Raw genomic sequence first — 18697 nt, forward strand, 5'->3', positions numbered from 1 at the left:
GCCCACCCTCAGCCAGGTCACATTTCTCAGCTCCACACACTGAAGGTGGCAGGGGAATGCCACTGTGTGAGCACTGCCTGCTCACCAGAAACATCCCCTCCCGGGGACCCTGCTCACCTTCAGCAGGAACAGTCCAACCCCAGAGAGACTCCAGCTGCCAAAGGCAGGTTGGCAGGAACAGAGAACTGGTGGCCTCAAGAAGGGAAGTGACAAGTAGGGTGGGCAGCAGGACTGGGGGTGCAGCCCAGATTTCTCAATTCCCAGTAAAGTCCCGCAGCTGCCTCGTGTTCAGGTCAGGGATCACTTCCCAAAACTGACGAATCACTCATTTCCTTCTGCTCTTCTGTCCTCCTTCCCTTCCTGCCAGATCCATCCCTCACTCTGATCAAGCTTTTACAGGCATTTTCATGCCCTCTGTTCTGCAGCTCCAGCTCCCTCTTCAATCTTCCTTTTGGGAAAGCAGCTCTGCCCTAGTCACGCTCATTAAATGACACACATTTCCATTTTCTACTGCAATGCAAAGATCTATCCCTTGACATTACAGGGCAAATCAGAGCCCTCAACACCTGTGTGCCAGCACAAGCCCAGCCATAAATAGCAATTCTCTGCTGCTTCCCATGTCGATACACAGCAAGGGCCCTTCAAAGCCGTGCAGGAGCCTGTGCCACAGCAGCCTCGATGAGAATCCGTGACCTCACAATGCCCAAATCCTTAGGCAGCTGCAAAAGCCTCAGTCACTAATCAGAGAGGCAACTGGGTGCTGCTATACCTCATTTCCAGCTCCATTAGAGCTGACCCTGCTCTCTGCTGAAAACTCTCAGCGAAGACTAAAGCGAGCCACGGCTCCTCAAAACGCAGCTGCACAAAAGTAACAGTGCTCCAGAGAACACCCTGGCCTGGATTCCCATCCCTGTGCACCCCTGCAGCCGAGCCCAGGGGCTGCATTTGGGGACCCCTGCTCACAGGCACAAAACCTGGGGGGAACCAGCACTCTGCCACTGGGAGTACGAGCCCTCACACTGAACAAGCAAAGCACTCATGGAGAAAGGGACTCTTGAGCAGCTCTCCAGCAGACTTGCTCTGACACATTGAACTTCACATAACCCCACCAGCCTCAGTTTAGCGACTTGTGAAGTGATCTGGTCAGAATGAGACACTGGGTTAGGGATGGGGAGTACAGCACCCCAAAGGCTCTCCTCCAACCCACTGCCCTTCAGCACTGCTCAAATCAACCACCCTAAACGCACCTCGGAAAAGTTACCGATGTAATCCTCCTTCTGCACCCACTCATCTAGAAACTGACACAAGATCGTAGCTTTCCTCCCCCCGCAGGGACAACACGATGATGGTATCTCAGGCACATCAATTACAGTCAGTTTCAAACAGGTTTCTCCCAGGACAAACACATTGCAAAAAGGACTGTATTGCAGCAGAGCCACTAAAAACCAGAACCAGGAACACTGGCAGCCATCAAGGGGGACAAATAATTCACAGCCATGTCACAAAAGATGAAGATATCTCCTATGACCCAATTCCAGCCGTGGAGATGAGACAGGAGCTCTCACCACGTGCAGCTATCAGCACAGCTGCTTGCACACCATCGCTACCAATCACAACAGAACTGCCTTCACCACACCGCATCTCCTAATTACAAGACATGAACACGGCCTGAACCAAACCCTCTTCGGATTTAGCGCAGGATGGCTCCAGGGATTAGTACAACCTCCACTGGAGGCAGCTTGGTTCAGCTCCAACCACAGCCATTAGCAAGCGAAAAGTATTGCCAAGCAGCAGCTGGCTGGTGGCTTGCACAAAACAAGTTTATGGTTTCAGTGCAGATCCTGTCGCAAAAAAAATGCCAGTCACCTCCCTGGAGCTGCAAGGTGTGAAGGCAGAGGCACCCACATGCTTCTGCAGGGCTGGAGATGCTGATGTGGGAGGTGTTCCCACACGGGCCCAGACCAGCTCCAGAGCCAGCCCTGACCTCCGCAGGGGTTTCAGAACCAGGTATGTTTTGCAACTTGGCAGAAACACACAGCTAAGTAACAGAAACCACCACCCACATGAAGCCAGGAGAACAAAGTACCAGTGTTTTCCTGCCCCAGACATGTGCGTGCCCCATCTCCTCTCTCACACCAAAAATAGCTTCTACTTTTTCCCTTTTGGCAACAACAAACTGAGGTTTGAGTGCATTTGCTTTCAATAAACTAAACACGTTTTGCAAGAGTCTCTCTCACAGTGAAACTTACTCAACTAAAGTTATAAAATATTTGTCACAGGCAAAACTTCCCTGCCATGGCATCGTGAGACTCAACCCCAACACACTCTGCGAGCCTCGCTCACTGAATTCCTCACCCAAGGCACAGGTCCTGCACAGACCCAGACACACAGGAGGTTTGAGCTAAATCCCAAAGTCACCCAACATCAGCACTGAAACTCAGAGAATTAAGTATGATTTGATTAAAATCATCTAGGAATACATGGCTTCACGAGAGCCCTTGAAGAGTTTTGTCACCACTTCCAGAAGAGAGGGAAATGCTCACCCAGTTGTCCCAACTCACACTGGCTCCCTTTATGAATCAGTAGTAGTACTGCTCAGTAAAGCACACGGCAAACTTGAACTTAACCTTGCTGATAAAACCCCTATATACTAAATGGAAAAACTCTCACCCCACATGACCAAGGAATACCAGCGGAACGACATCACACCCACCAAACCGATTAAAACCACCAGATTCAGCAAAACCCTGACGGTTTTCAGGCATCCAGAGCGCCAGCCTTTGCTTCACAGGAACACCGAGGGAAACCATAAACGCCTGTGGACCGAGGGGTTGGGAAACACCCACAGCACAGCTCCGTCCTCTCCCGCACATTCTTGAGCTGACCCAAAACACAAAGTTCAGGGAGCAGTCGCAGCCTCGGGCGCGGGCAGCAGTGCCCGCAGGCGTGCTGGGCTTCCAGAGGGTTCAAAGCGCTGCAAGCAGCGATGGCTTTGTCGGGTCAGCACGGCCCGGGCAGCCCCAGCCCGAGCCCTGCAGGTTTTGCTGCTTCAGTGGTGTTGGCAGCAGCCCACATGGCAGGCAGCTGCCTGCACCCACTGCAGCCTGCTCTTTGTGCATTGTCAGGGCAAGGGAGCAGGAGGAAGGGCCGAGGGAGAAGAGGGAACAGGAAATTATAAGAATCAACAGAAAAAAAAAAAACCAAAAAACAACAAAAAAAGCGATTACTCCGGAGACCTCAGCTGGGGTTCAGAGAAACGTGCACTTGTTGCCTGCAGACACCCGGCTCAGTTACCTCGCGTAAATATTTACACGGCGAACGGCACACGGCCCGAGGAGCCAGCCCTCAGCTCGCGTCATGGCCGGGACCGGCCGTGCCCCCGCACCCCGGGCACGGCAGGGCCGCCCCGCTGCCCCTCATTCATTGCTGCAACCCACCGGCCCCCAACGTGCGGGGGGCTGAAGCCGCAAACACAGCGGGATTGAACGAAAAGGAGGAAAAAAGAGAAATGGGGGGTAAAAAAAGGCCCTTGGGTGCCCCCACCCCGCAGAGGGGTGTCCCCGCCAGTCTGCCCAGTGCGGGGCTCCCCCGCGCTCCCCAGCCCCGCCGCTCCCGGGCGCCGCGTTCCCTTGAGGCCAAAACCAGCAAAACCAACAGGAAAAAAAAAAAAAAAAGAAAATAATAAGAGAAAGTTTCTCCCCGGCGAGCAGCTCCCGTGGCACATTTTCATTTTTACGTAACGCGGCCGCCTTTCCCCCACCTGCGGGGAGCGGAGCGGAGCGGCCCCCCCAGCCCGGCCCGCACCCCGGCACCGGGGGCTCCCCGGGGCTCCCCCCTCCCGACTCACCTAATCCCGCCGGCAGCTGCCGCCCCCCATCGCCGCCGCCGCTCCCGCTTCAGCGGCCGGCGGGGCAGCGCTGGGCGCGGGGACGCGGCCCCGCCATCTGCGCCGTGTTTATAAATCCAGAGCCATGGGGCTGCGAGCCGCGCCGCCCGCCCGTCTGTCCGTCCGTCCGTCCGTCCGTCCGTGGGGCCGGGCCGCCCCTCGCCGCAGCGCCGGCCCCGCAGCGCCCAGCCCTGCCCAGCCCAGCCCTGCCCGCCCCGGCGCGGCGGGAGGCGGCGGTCGCTCGCTCGCTCGCTCGTGGCTCGCTCGGTGTCTCGGTCGGTCCCTAAGGCCGCCCCACAGCCGGGCCGGGCGGGGCGGGGCGGGGCGGGGCCGCGCCGCCCGCGCGCGTTAAAGGGGCCGCGCGCGCCCGCGCCGCCCAGCGCCCGGCGGGACCCGGCCGAGCCGCGGATCGCGACACCGCGACACCGGCTGTAGTACCGCGACACCGCGACACCGGCTGTAGCACCGCGACACCGCGACACCGGCTGTAGCACCGCGACACCGCGACATCGGCCGTAGCACCGCGACACCGCGACACCGGCTGTAGCACCGCGACACCAGCTGCATCCCTGTCCCCGCCGCTGCCCTCGTCTCACCCCTGCCATCGCTGTATCAGTGCCACCGGGTACCTCGGTGCTGCCGCCGGTGTTCCCAGCGTTACCGGTGCGTTTGTGTCCCTGCGTGTCATTGATGATATTTTGGGTGCAAATCAGGGATTCTCACTTGTGGTGTGAGCTGGCCGACAATCCCCTCGTGCCGATGGTATTTCGGACACTTCAGAGGAAGAGGTCGGGCAGCGCTTGGTTTTCTGAGCCCTGACAAAGGTTCAGCCCCGAGAAATTGTCCAGAGCATTGCACGGCAACATAGTTAAGCATTCCATAGTTATGAAACTTCAGTTTTCCCGCAAAGGGAAGGTGGGGGGCTTCAGGAGAAGACCCCGTGATGCACATTCCCAGCCCTGGTTTAGTGTCTGTGCTGTGATCCCGATTGCATAAAAAACATTCTCGGTGTGCGATCTTTGCAGGAAAATCTGAATAATTTAATGAGCAAATTCCCACAGGAATAAGCACTGAGGCAACCCAGGTCACTGACAGATTTTAACTAATACCTTGCTTTTCCACACTTTTTCTTCCCCTCCATCCTGCCAGGGGGGCCGAGGAAGGTCACATCTCCTCAGTTCTCACTGTTCCCGCTGCTCTGCTGGGTCTCCCTGCCAGGCGAGCCCACCCCTCTCCCTGCCACGAGTGATGCATGACCCCAACAGCTGGAAAAGCATCCAGCGAACCTCCCCTGCTCCAGCAGCTGTAAAAACCTCAGTGTGTCCTAACCCTAACCCTAGCCCTAACCCCGCTGCAGCAGCAGATGCGGGCATGCAGGGGTGCCCTGCAGTTCGCTGCTCTTTCCCCGCATCTCCCGGGCAGCTCTCGGCATTCCTTGTCCCAATACGGCTGCAGGGCACAGGCACTTTCCCAGGCCTAGGCTCGGTCTCCCTGAGTCACCGCACCCGCTGTGTAAGCACGGGCGCACGCTGCTGTGCGAGCACAAACACCAGGAGCAGCAGGCAAATTGCCTGAGATGAGCCTGGCGCGTCACAAAAAGCAGGAAAAGCTGCCCTGCCGTGCCTGTGGCAGTTGTGTGTCTGCTGGCTCAGGGCAGCACCTTTGGTGCGGTTCGGAATTTTGGTTTATCCACAACAGGCTGTCTCGTGAAAGCAAAGGAGCAGATCAGATCTTTCTCTTGAAAAATATGTTTGTCTTGGTAGATAAAGGAGCGAATTTATCCCTGTTGCGTTGCAAGGCTTCTCTGCTCCAGCTCCATTTAGCATTTTCTGAGCTTTTTTTAAAATTTTTTTTAATATCTGTGACATTTCACTTAATGAATGGAAGGTAAGTCCTGTACCACAGCAAAATGTCCCAGGACTTTAATTTTACAGGAGCCAGGCTTTTACATCCCAGTGACCTTAGAACAGCATTAGAATCAAATGTGTCTAAATAAACCCCTTAGGGCTGAACACACTTTCCAGCCACACCGAATACCCTGCCAGAGCACAGATGGATTTTTTGCCTGTTCTTGCAGTGCAGAAGGCCATGGTGCCAAAGGGAATCACCACGCTGGTGTTCCAGTGGGAATATGTGTTTTTCCAGTGGCCTTGCTCTTAGAACAGTGGGGATAATTTCCCTGTGCGTTGCTAGCTCTTGGAGCCTTGAGGCTTTTGTTTTCAAGCTTTTTCCCCTGGAAACTGGAAGCTTCTTGAGCTAGAGATATCACAGATAGGATCGTGGCAGCATCTCAAGGCTCTGGGAGCTGAGATTTCAGGGTGAGCTTGCCCAGAGCATCCCGGAGCAGAGGGAGAGCTGCCGTGGGTGCTGTGCTGCAGAGGGACACAAACACTGCCCTTGGAGGCGGGAGGCAGAGCCTGGCTGTCCTGCAGTCCCGGTGTGTCTGTGCTGCAGAGAGCTTACACAGATTTTCCTTGGAAGCTGCCGTTGATAGCTGTTCCATCAGATAAAATGGTAATGCGAGCCGGCCAGCAGCAAAGAGGGGGATTTCAGCTCTCAGTGGAAAACTGGAGTCCTGCCTCAGATATTTGAGATGGTCTGCATTAAACCTGCCCCATGCCCGGCACAAATGCAAGGAAATTGGGGGTGTTTTCTTGCTTAGCTTGACCTGAACTCCTCCAGGAAAAGAAGTGAGATGCAAAACAGGAGCCACCCTCCCTTTGAAACCTCCCTCCCATAGAAAGCTCCAGGGGAAAGTGATTACATCTAAAGCAAGCCTAGCCTTTAGCCCCAGCCAACCTGCAATTGAATTTATTGAGCATCAGCCCACCAGGACCAGCGTGAGTGAGAACTTTGGCAGGGCTTTACCCTCCATAACCACACATCCAGGCACAGGGATGAGGGATGAGGGGTCCTGGAGCTGCTGGTCCCAGGGAGGGACTGGGGGCAGGTCTGGCAAAGGGAGGAGGCAGCAGGAGGTTCGCAGCCCTGCCCTGCATGATGCAACACAGCTGCCTCCAAAGCACCTTCCCAGCCGCTGGTGACCTGCCTTTACTTGCTCCAGGCACGACAGGAATCCGGTGGGACACAGGAGATGTGAAGGGATGGAGTTCACCTTGGGGAAGTGGATCTGTCTCAGGGAAAACACCAACCAAAGTAAAAATCTCTGCATGTTTCCCTGGGGAAGGGGGAAAGGCAAAACCCGAGGATGCAGCTGGTGCCACGGGGTCTCAAACCCACTCCCCAATCCTGCCTTTTTCTGTGTTCTCCCTCAAGCTGCCAATGATTTACAGAAACAAATTATGCAATGTGAAATACGCCAATGTCAGTGGCACGCAGCTACGTGCAGAGAGGGGAAATTGAAGTGATCCTGGCTGGTGGCTGTAAACTGGGAAATGATTCAAGCAACACCAGGCTGCCTTCATTCCCGAGGTGCAAGGGTGATCCCACCCTGTGCATCAGCCCCACCAAGGGAGAGGGACCCCAGCAGCACCCTGGCACTGCAATTGCAATGAAATTCTGCTTTCCCAGCCACTCCCGAGCCTTGGCCTCTGTTTCTCTGGCCATTTCCTCAGCCCCCTCTCCCAAAAGGCTGGGCTGGGTGGTCCTGAGCAGCTTCCCATTCCCTCCCTCGGTGGCTTTGGGTTGTGTTTGGTCACCCTGTGCCAGGGCCAGCAGTGGCTCATGCTCCATCTGCCTGCCCTGAGTTCAAACATCAGGGGACAGACAGGACCCCAAAAGGGTCATGTCCTTGCTGAGGGGATCACCTTTTAAACACATGAGCGCAGGTTGGTTTTAACTCCAGCTAAAAGCAGCAAATGCATTCATTCTCCCCTCCCAGAAGTGCGTGGTGACCCCAGGGCTGAGCTGCTGTGCTGCACAGAGGCACCAGGAGTCAATTCAGAGCCAGGGGACAAAGCTGTCCCTGTCAAAGCATCCGTGGGGACAGTGGCACGCAGGACAGGCTCAGTGACCAGTCCCACTGCATTCTGCCCTCCCCAACACACACCTCCAGCAGATGGTTCCTGCCTCCCACGGTGATGGGGCAGCTCACAGAATAACTAACTAGTTTTTACCGCAGAAATAAATGGCCACAGCTTTATTAAATCAATATTAATTCATAATCTTTAACAGACAATTACAGTTATCTCACACACAAAACTACCCACCTCTTCAAATCTCCGATCTGACAGGGTTATAATTAGCTTATTACTGGCCATACATCTGCTAATAACTTTTCCCTCAGCCCTGTGAAGTGAATTAAGGAGCGCTAATAAACCATGGCTGTTAATCCATTTATATGTCTTATGCTTTTGTCTAGGCACTGAGTTTAAAGATACATAAAAATAGGTTTTCTCCTTTCTTTCCTCCAAGGTCTGAGCACCCTGCAGCCCTGAGCTGCTGGCTGTGGACAAGGTGCTGTTTTTGATGTCCTGCCAGATCCATCCTCACTGGGAGCAGGGTGCAAGGGGACGCTTGGGAAAGCACTTTCCAAGCTGAAAACCCTCAGAATGTTTAAAAGCAGCAATATTTTCCCCAATGCTTTCCTATTCCAGATGCCAGATGCCATTGTCATTGGGAGCAGGGTGCAATGGGAAACTTAGAAAAGCACTTTACAAGCAAAAAACCCTCAGAACATTCGAAAGCAGCAATATTTTCCCCAATGCTTTCCTATTCCAGGTGTCATACTCACTGGGAGCAGGGCACAAGGGGAAACTTAGGAAAGCACTTTACAAGCTGAAAACCCTCAGAATATTTGAAACCAGCAATATTTTCCCCAATACTTTCCTGTTCTCAACCCCAGGGCCCATTCCTGGCATGAGGCAGAGGATATTTGGGGAAGGCGTGCTGGCCAGAGTGTGAAACCCCAAAAACACCCCATGGGAGGCAACGATGGGCAGGCAGGGGTGGAAGAGGACAGGTTTGGGGAGCAGCCCCAGCGCTGGCTCCCGGCACAGAGCCAGGGTCATTAGCGATAATGAGAGCGAGATCAGAGCGGGGCTGGGGAAACGCTGATCTCGGATGACGGCCGGTAATAAGGGACAGCGAGAGGCACCGAGCGATGGGGACAGATAAAAGCAGATGGCTGGCTGCTGCTTCTAATTATAGCGCCCTGCTAACGAAGAGGGCGCTGATTAGGCTGGCATTGTCCTGGGATGTGTTTTTCCAGAAGGATCAGGGGGCTCAGATTTTGGGTGATGCGATGGGGATCCCCACTGCCTGCCAAGACTATCCCAAAACCTTCTCCTGCCCCATCTCTGCCCATTCCCCAAAGGGGAGTTTGGTGCCACCATGGAAGCACTCGGGTCAGGTGTAGCCATGATGTTCTCTGAAAATTCCCTTTGCCAGGATTTTTCTCCTGAGAAGCTGAGGGGCCTCAGAGGAAAAGAAAAGCAATAATTATCTGCTGCTGTGGAATGCAACAGGTGCATCTTTAATTGGTCGATGTTGATTGTTTCTAATTAATGGCCAATCACAGTCTGGCTGGCTGGGATTCTCTGAGAGTCACCAGCTTTTGTTATTCATTCTTTCTATTCCTTTCAAGCCTTCTGATGAAATCTTTTCTTCTGTTCTTTTAATATATCATCTACTTTTAATATAGTAGATATCATAAAATAATAAATCAGCCTTCTGAAACATGGAGTCAAGATTCTCATCCCTTCCCTCGTCCTGGGGACCCTCAAACACCTCCACAGTCAGGGGCTGGGGGATGTCAAAGAGGAGCCAGCAGTGATGTCCCCATGTGCTCAGCTGGTGGAAAAGCCCTGAAATCCACCACCAGCCCAAGAGGCTCTGGGTTCCAGGGCCCTGAAGAGGAAAGGAGGCTCCTTTTGAGTAAGAAATGTGGTTGAATTCACTCATGGGTGAATAATTTATGATGCTTACTGTAATGAGACATAAAAAAACATTCAGTTCTGGTTTCGTCATGTTTTTGGCTATGAGTAAAACAGTAGAAAATGATGAGGGCTTCCCACAGCAAAGCTGAACCCCTGAGACTGAAAGTGGTAGCCAGGCCACTTCTAAATGGTGAGTTGATCTTCTGCATATTTTTGGTCGTGTTGGCACTTTTCCCCCTCCATGGAGGAGATGTGAAGCGCATTTGTGATGACAGCTCTGGCTCTTTCTCAGCTGGGGATGCAGAGAGAAAGACAGAAGGAAACTCCTCAGCCTGCTTGGCTCGGTGGCAGTGCCCTGACACCCATCTACATGGGACAGTCCCTCCCTGAGGGGCTCAGGTACCCCAGCACCAGTGTTCCAGCCCCACAGCATCCCCTGCACCAAAATCTCCCAAAAGGAGATTCCCCCTCCTTCCAGCCCCTGGCCCTGCAGGGATAGCAGGGTTTTTTCTTTGCCAAAAGAGCTGAGCTGAAGTCAGATCCCCTTGTCACTCCTCCAATGCCACCCTTGAGAAACTGCTTCCCTGCTTTGGATATGCTGCAATATGTAGTAATTGGGAAATTGTGTTTCTGGAGGTTTTTCATTTTAAGACATCTGGTATTTTCTGGAACTGGGAAAAACATATTTCCCTCTTTCATAGTCCAACTCCAATGAGAGCCCTGCGTTGGGATGAAGAAGCATCAAACAAAAGACATAGGATGTGCAGCCCAAGGAGGAGCCAGAAAAAAATGAGGTCAAAATTTTGCCAGACAGGATGTGGATGGAGAGCTGGAGAGCAGCTGGCTGAAATTTGGCAAAATCTTGAAAAAAACACCTCCAAACTGAGCAAAACCAAACTGATGCATGCAAGTCAGTCTCTAAAAGAAATCCAAATACCTTTCAGGAAATGACTTTTTCTGGGTGAAGCCCACAGGAATGAGCCTCATGTCCCTGAGCTGGTATTTTCAGTGGGGATGGAAAGGGGTGGAAAAGGCACACAGAGACGTGGATGAGGTGACACAGGATGGGACTGGACACTCATGTGCCCAAGGGGCAGCTGCTCCCAGCTAGGAAACCTGTATTTGTTTAAATTGGAGCATCCTGTGTTTGTTTAAATTGGAGCAGCTTTTCAGGAGGATGCTGCAGCTGAGCTTGGGCATCTTCCCACGAGCAAGGAGCCCAGCAAGCGCCTGGAATTCCCTGCAGGATGGAAAGAGGAGCCCAGAAAGCGCCTGGAATTCCCTGCAGGATGGAAAGAGGAGCCCAGAAAGCGCCTGGAATTCCCTGCAGGATGGAACAAGGAGCCCAGCAAGCGCCTGGAATTCCCTGCAGGGTGACTGCAGGAATTTCAAGCCCTGCTCAGAGAGGAGGCAGTTGCCAGGGCACCCAACCTTTTGACATCTTAATGAGCCAAGAGTTCAAAAGGATTTTTTCCCCCTTTTTTTTTTTTCTTTTTCCCCCTCCCTCCTCAGAGAATTCAACTTTTCATCTCCCTCCTCCCAAGTAGGAGACAGCCAAGGAGGGGATGACAAATGAGCCTCAGCTCCACCTGAGGAGTTCAAGCTGCAATCATGCAGCTCCTTGTAGCTCCAAAGAGCTGGGAAGTGCCAGAGCAGGAGAGGAGATGTAATTAGGTGCGATTCAAGAACAGCTCATCAGCTATATTTAACAGACAGGATGGATCCTCACAAGCACAGCCCTGCAGAGGAGCCAGCCCCTGGCAGAGCTGCCTTCCCCCAGCCCTGGCTCTCTGTTTGTGTTTCTGCCTGAAACATTCTCTTTCTTTAATTACTATTTTGCAATTTTTATTATTATTTTGCAATTTGAAGCTGTAATGGTTGTTTACCCTGTGAACACCCAAGCACCCCTCTCACCCAGGATTTTGCAGCATGTAGATTTTCCCCTTTGCCAGGATTAAAGTTGCTTGGAGGGAGAAGAGCACAATAGCCCCTTGTATCCTAATCTTTCTGCCTGGAACAGATGGAGAGCCCTGCCTGAGCCCCAGGGAGTGCCACGAGGGCAGGGTGACAGGGGGGACACTGTGCCTGTGCTGGGACAGGGACAGGGCTGTGGGAGTGCCCTGCACAGAAAAACCTCACAAGGTTTGGGTTGGGAGGGACCTTCATGGGGTCTGGTTCCACCACCATGGGCAGGAGGCCACTTTCTGGATTGCTGAATCCATCCAGCCTGGCCTTGGGTCATTCTGCTGGCCAGGGTTAGCACAAAGGAGCAGCAGGTTTGGGAGCACCCAGGAGAGCTGGAATACTTTCAACTAACAAGGCTGCTGAGGGTTATGGTGACTCTGATTGTCCTCAAAGCTCCATCTCTGCTCCAATGCCATGCTGAGAGCTGTTCCTCTGTCCCAAAATAACACCCAGAGATGAGGAACAGAGAAATTCAGGAGCCAACCATGGCAAGCGGAGGAGCCACAGCACCCTGCAGATGTTGCACAGATCCTGCATCCGTGCCTGCCTGTGGAGATCTCTTAAGCACACAAACTGCATTAAAGCATCAGCTTAACTACAGAAATCACTGAAGTAACTCCCTGGAAAACCATTCATGTTCTTCCTCCTAATGACAGACATCAAAGAAATGGCAATTTCATGAGTCAAACTTTGGTGCTGCTTCCCAGCCAGGGGATGGGACCAGGGATGCTCAGCAGCTGCAAACAGCAAACCACGTTGGTGCACAGCAAAAACTCCCAAGTCCAAGGGTAGGCTGACAAAAAGAATTACCAAAACTCACAGGGCAGAGTCCTCTGGCCTGTGGGGATGGGGGCTCCCCTCCAACAAGGCTGGAGCTGAAGCAGGCAGGTCCATGGAGAGCAGGGCATGCTCCCCTCCTCAGGGAAGGATAAAAGAGCTGTTATGGAGATCCAGACTGTGCTCAGGCTCATGCTTGGCTCCTTGTGAGCAGAGGGTAAAGAGCTACTTATCCTGGAACATAAAAGCTGGGAGACAGCAGAGTGCTATAAATAGGGCATATAAACTTTCAACTGACAAGGCTCTGATTTTGTTATTGTAAAAAAAAAAATACAAAAAAGAGAGGGAGAAAAAGTGCCTAGGTGGAGCTGACAAAGAGGGAAATACATGCAGAGTGCAGGTTTGTTCCCAGGAATGTGCTTATTATAAGTCAGATGTAGTTAGAGCTATTACTTTAGCTTGAAATGAATGGAAGGAGAATAAATCTGCCTTTGTGCAAGGCTGCCTGCAAATAGCATCTCCCTCTAGCAAACCTGCAATTGTGTTTGCATGAGACATTTGTTAGAATAAATGCAATTTAAAAAGAAAAACAGTTCACACCTACGGCAAGGGAAGGCTGGTGTATGAATGGCAACCAGCAGAGGAGGAGGAAGAGGCACAACAGGCTCCAGCAGCAGGGGCACAGCCTGTGGCACTGCCAGGGCTCACCTGGGCTGCCTGGAGGGATGGAGATCTGTGAGCAGCTCACCTCAGAGCCTGTATTTATCATTACATCCTCACAAACCGCTGGGCTGGTTTCCCCCATTCCCTCACTTTCTGTGCCCAAGGGATGCTGTGAGCACACACAGCTTTTCTAGCAAAAGGATGAGCCACAATGGAGGCCTCTGGCCCTGCTGGAAGCAGCCACAGCATCACAGGCGTGGGAGCAAACCCTGAGGTTTGTCCTGCACCCAAAACCGGGGGCACCCCAGCCTTGGAGGGCTGATCTCTGTGAGCCAACAGAAAAGCACAAGCGCTTCCCTGCAAGCTTTTGGCTTTGCGTCTCCTGTTCCTAAATAACTTCCCCAAGGTACTGAAAGTGCTTGCAGGTTATTTTTCTTCTCTTTTCGACTAATAGCATGTTTTTCCTCTCAGGGAACATCAGCACCCTGTTGTGACCTCCATCCTTCATGGTCACAGCATCTTCAGGAGGAGACCTGCAGGGTTGGCACCTCTGGGGCTGCTTGTACCTTGTGATACCCACTGGCACATCCATGCCCACTGCCTCTTCCCCCAGATTTTACCAGTGTGAGTGCACTGAGGCTTTCAACAGGCAAATCTTGCTGGGTGGTGGCCTAAAGAGGGGAGAAACCCTCTGCAAAGTCCCCTCCTGCCTTCTATCATTCTTTTTTTTTTTTTCAATATTATTCCCATTGAATTTATAGGAGTAAGTGTCTGGGAAAATGACTTTACCTCTGGCTCCTTCATAAATTTTTAATAGGGCAGAAATAGAACCAAAAGGGATTAAAAAAAAAAAAAAAAAAAAAGCGTTAGCGTCAAACTCTGGCTCTATTCATAATTAATTATACTTTCAGGGGGAGGGGAAAAAAAGAGGAAACATAATTACAAGCTTCTAGTGAGAACATTCATTATCATGCTAATGCAGAAATCAGTACTGCTGTGCCTCAGTGTATGTGTGTGTGTGTGTGCTCGCTCTAATTACTCGGCACTGATGGGTGCCACTCACGGTACCGAGTGCAGGGATTGCAAACCCAGAGCTGGGGATGAGGGGCTGAGTCACAGCTGGATGTGAGTCACAGCTGGATGGGTGGCATCGGGACCTGCCCGTGCTGGGGGTTCTGCCGGGGGTTTCTCAGCTCTGGCTCCTCGTCCCAAGGTTCTCGTTCTGAGTTCTGTGTGTTTCTTTTAATATTTGTAAGTTAATAAAGTTTTTTTTTCCCCTGTATTGCTAATCTGGAGCCTGCTTTGCTCTATTTCTAGTCATATCTCACAGCAGACACTAAGAGGAAGGTGTTTTTCATAAAAGCACTGGCATTGCACCAGTGTCAAACCATGACACTCCTCCAGCATTCCCAGCCAAGGTGCCCATCAGTGATTTTATATTTTTTTATTTCCTATTTTTTAATATGTTTTTTTTATTATATTTTGGGCTGAAAAGCCATTCCAGGAGTGTTAGAAGGCATTTCAGGCGTGAAGAGCAGCGCACACCAAGGGAAGGAAGAACAAGCTGGGCTGAGGTTGAGGAGAGAGCCCAGGAAGAGGTGGGAGTGGAGAAAAGCAAAGCAATATTTGCACTATTTAGTGCCTGACAGCTGCCCCTGTTTGCCATGCCAGGGAGATTCTCACCTCACAAAGAGATCCTGAGCACTCTTCCCAGGAGAAGGGTTTGGGTCAGCCTGGCTGCCCACAGCATCCTTGTGAAAAACTCCTGCAAACCAGAGAAAAACATTTCCTCAGCATTGCAGACCCGAACCAAGGGGTCTGCTGGGACCCACAGGGGTCAGGCACGGGGCTGAGCCTGCTCTTGTAGGATGCCTGAAGCTCCAATTGAGCCCAAGGAGGAAAAAGCACAGGCTGGGATCCATGGCCTGAACATCACATTCAGCCCCAGACATGTTTATAGACATGAATTATCTAAATTATATTAAACCTAAGTTCGGCATCTGCGCAATCTGAGCATTTCTGGGGAGTAATTAAATGGATTTCCCATTATTTCTCGAGCTGCCAAGCGAATGTCCTACTTTCCTAAGTCAGAGCCCTGCATTTCCCCAGCAATAAATCCTCTGCAGGAACCAGAGCCTGGCAGGCAGAGCAGGAGAAGAAGGATTCCTGAACCAGGGGAGGAGGAGGCAGTGCTGGGACACCCAGCCCTAAAAACCTTGGAGAAAAACAGCTCCCCGGGCAGTGCCATGGTGTGCTCTGCGTGGGGAGAGGGCAGCAATGGGCAGCTGAAGGAGCAGCCAGTGCTCCAGCAGGGATTAAAGAGGGGAAGAGATGCAGAAGGAGCCAAGTGTTGGTGTGGTGCCATCCCTGGTTCAGGAATCCTCTGCTGGGAGGAGAAGGACAGTGATAATTAAAGCAGGAATGCTGCTTCCCTTCCCCAAGTGGAAAAATCAGCTCCTGGAGGAAATTGGAGGGAGAAAAGACAGAGCTGGGGATGAATAATGCTGTGGGGTTTAATGCATCCCTGCCCTGCCTTAGCCCCCTGAAAATTCCTCCTGTGCAGGATGAAAACCCTCCTGGGCAGTGCCAGGACACAGGTCCAGCTTGCAGTGAGCAGCCAGAAAGGGACCACAGGAACCTCGTGGCTGCTGCCTTGTGCCTCCATCCAGAGGACAGCAAGGGGGAATCACTGTCCCAAAAAGGAACGGGAGCTCTGTCACCCACAAACACCTCAGAGTGTCCCCAGCAAAGGAGCATCCAACACCTTCAGAATGTACCAATTTTTCTTGGCACGGAAGCGGCTGCTGGCACGCCGGGATGAGCACATTACATTTAAGTGTGAAGGCATTAAAAAAACCCGAGAATTGTTTGCACAAAAAGCCACCATTACCCAGGCACGACAGAAGTTCCCCATCCAAGGCTGCTCCACGAGCAGCACAGAGACCCTGCTGTCAGTGTGGAGGTTGGGAGGAAGGGAAAATTTAAAAAAAAATCAGGTATTTTTGATATTTTTTTTGCCCCAGAGGTGGGCTGCGTGCAACATCTGTGAGCCATTCCCCTTGCCATGTGCTCAGGGGCTGCTCTGGCCTCGCTGGAGCTCCAGCTGTGCCTAATTCCAACATTTCAGCTTTGCCTGCAGAGCTCCCTGACCCACAGCAGCCCTGGACAAATGGACCAGGGGGTGTTTTTGGCCAGTGACAGAGCTCAGGGCTATTTGGGAACCTGGAGCATAATTACTCTGCAGAGTCTGCCAGCTGCTCTAAAAATACCCACCCCACCTCAGCACGCTGGCACTCCCATCCTCATCCAGAAATGCAATTTGGCTGAGAGCAGCACTGGGTGCTGTGGCCTCAAAAACAGCAATTACAAGGAAAATAAAGGGGGAAAAGCACAATTTGGCCATCCCCATGGCACAGGACAAGGGGTGAGGGCTCAGTGTGGAGCGTGGCTGGTGCTTGCACAATTCCTGGGTCCTGAGGATTGGGGTCAGAGCAGCTCCAGGGTGTCCCCAAGCTCTGGAGCAGTTTCCCAAGCCAGAAAACAGAGCACAGGTTTTATGTGAGGGTCTAAAATGAGCTCTCACACGAGGGAGAGGCCAGCCTGCCATGCCCCCTCCCTGATAAAAGGGCCTCACTGTTCCTCCAGATGATGAAATGATGAAACCAGAGCCAAATCCCCTGAAAGGAAACAGATGACCTCTGCTGCTGGGAACTGCTCTGCTCCCTCCATTAACTTGATCATCACCAGAGTGCTGCCAGAGGAAAAGCAGTGAGCGCATCCCTGTCCCTGTCCTAGGTGCAGGGAGGCACGTCCCCTGCTCCCTGAGGCTCCTCATTAGGGCTGCCCATGGGAATCCCTCTTTCCTCCATTTTTCAGGTGATATTGCTCTCTGCCAGAGCCCTCAGCAGCCCTGGGTGCTGGTGGGAGTCATGGTTTTATTCAGAAAGGTCACACTGAGCATTGCTCCCCTCCACCAAAATGCAGAATTTGGCATTTAACACCCATGGTTTCAGTGGGTACAGCCCAGGCCACAGTTCAAGTTTTGTTTTTTTCTGTTTATAACTAACCAATGGGAAAATAAAACAGGGTTCTGCATGCCCTTCATAAAGATGTTTTACAGTGCAAAAAAGTAGCCCTAAAGCTTTTCCCAAAAGTGTCAGTGATGGAATTTGGGAGCAGCCAGGCAGGGACAGCCCAGATGTGTTTGCTGAGCATCCCCACCCTCCAGGCAAGGGCAGTGGGAGCTGTTCACTTCCCACTGAGAGAACCCTGCCATGAGAAATGCTGCTGTCGGGTCTTTAAGGTCCCTTCCAAGCCAGGGCATCCTGTGATAACCCAGAAACTCTGGCTGAAGGTGTTTTTGATGGGAGTGCTGGCTGCCAGTGCAAGGATGCCCTGCCCACACCGTGGCCAACACCTGCCCAGGGCAGGGCAAATTCCCCCTTTCCCTTGTGGCACTTTCTCCATCTGCATCAAACAGCAGAGCTATGAATATTCAGAGAGACAAATGTGTTAAAAACCGGTGACATTTTCAGGATTGGCTCGCGCTAGCCAGGGAACGTCATTCACAGTAATTACAAATAAAATCCACAGCCCTTCACAGATGACAACAAATCCAAATGGCCTTTTTGCACAGTGAAAATATTAGCCTTAACACTTTTTTTTTTTTTTTTTTTCCCAAATCTCTTCCAACCAGTTGCTGCTTTCACAGGCACCTCTGAGAGAGCTGATTTTGGGAAAACTTTTCCTGTCTCAGTGGCGTTTGCTGCCCTGCACAGAAAGGAAATTGCATTTTTTTCCTCCCCCTCCCTCTTGTTTGAGACTTTTCTTGGTAGGGATGGAACCATGAAACAGAAGGCCGCCTAAATGAAATTATTAACCCAGAGAAACCACTAAAGGAACCTGATTAATTTGCCAAGTAACAGAGCCTGGTTTGTTCTTTTAGGCAACACATCTTAAAGTAATTGAATCACCCCTTGAAAAAAAAACCAGTAGATGATTGAGCCCTGAGGTACACTCGTTCACTATCCTTAATAAATCTCTCTTTATGAAGGAGGTAGTATGCTTTTCTCATCAGAAACCTGTTAATTTTTTTCTCCTTTAAGTAATTGAATACAAAGTTCAGGATCTATCTGCAGCATCCTTCAAGAGGGAAAAAAAAAATCACAGGTTTATCTCCTGCTTCATCTCAGCAAGTTAATTATGGTCTCATAATTGAGTTAAACCAGCAGGTTATTAAAAATACCACAGGATAATTTAAAATTTTTTTAATGTGTTATCAGGTACCCCAAATCTTGAGCAGAACCAAGAGCCGCACGGTGCCCTGCATGCTGCAGGAGGTGCCCAGGATGGACCATGCCAACCTCATTCCAGATGAGAAAAGTGACTGGGGGGGGTTTCATTCCTCTTTTTTTTGGAAGGAAGAGGGTGAGCCCATCACCAGAGCCTCGGGGCACATGCAGAGCCTGAGGACAATGGTGAATGTCCCCTGCACCTCCCACCACAGAACGGAATCACTGACCACAGAACGGGCTGGGCCGGATGGGACCTTAAACCTCATCTTGTGCAA

At 51.8% G+C, this 18697-nt stretch overlaps 1 protein-coding gene across 1 annotated transcript in view; it reads right to left on the reverse strand.

Annotated features, from left to right (window-relative positions):
- NCOR2 (nuclear receptor corepressor 2) overlaps positions 1–3904 on the reverse strand; it is a 224697-nt gene extending 220793 nt beyond the window's left edge. The window contains exon 1 of the mRNA XM_058816892.1: positions 3848–3904. The gene's annotated coding sequence lies outside the window, so the exon portion shown is untranslated. The remainder of the gene's footprint in view (positions 1–3847) is intronic.
- Between the last annotated feature and the right edge of the window lie 14793 nt (positions 3905–18697).

This window comes from Ammospiza caudacuta, chromosome 18 (assembly GCF_027887145.1).
Source record: "Ammospiza caudacuta isolate bAmmCau1 chromosome 18, bAmmCau1.pri, whole genome shotgun sequence".
NCBI lineage: Eukaryota > Metazoa > Chordata > Aves > Passeriformes > Passerellidae > Ammospiza > Ammospiza caudacuta.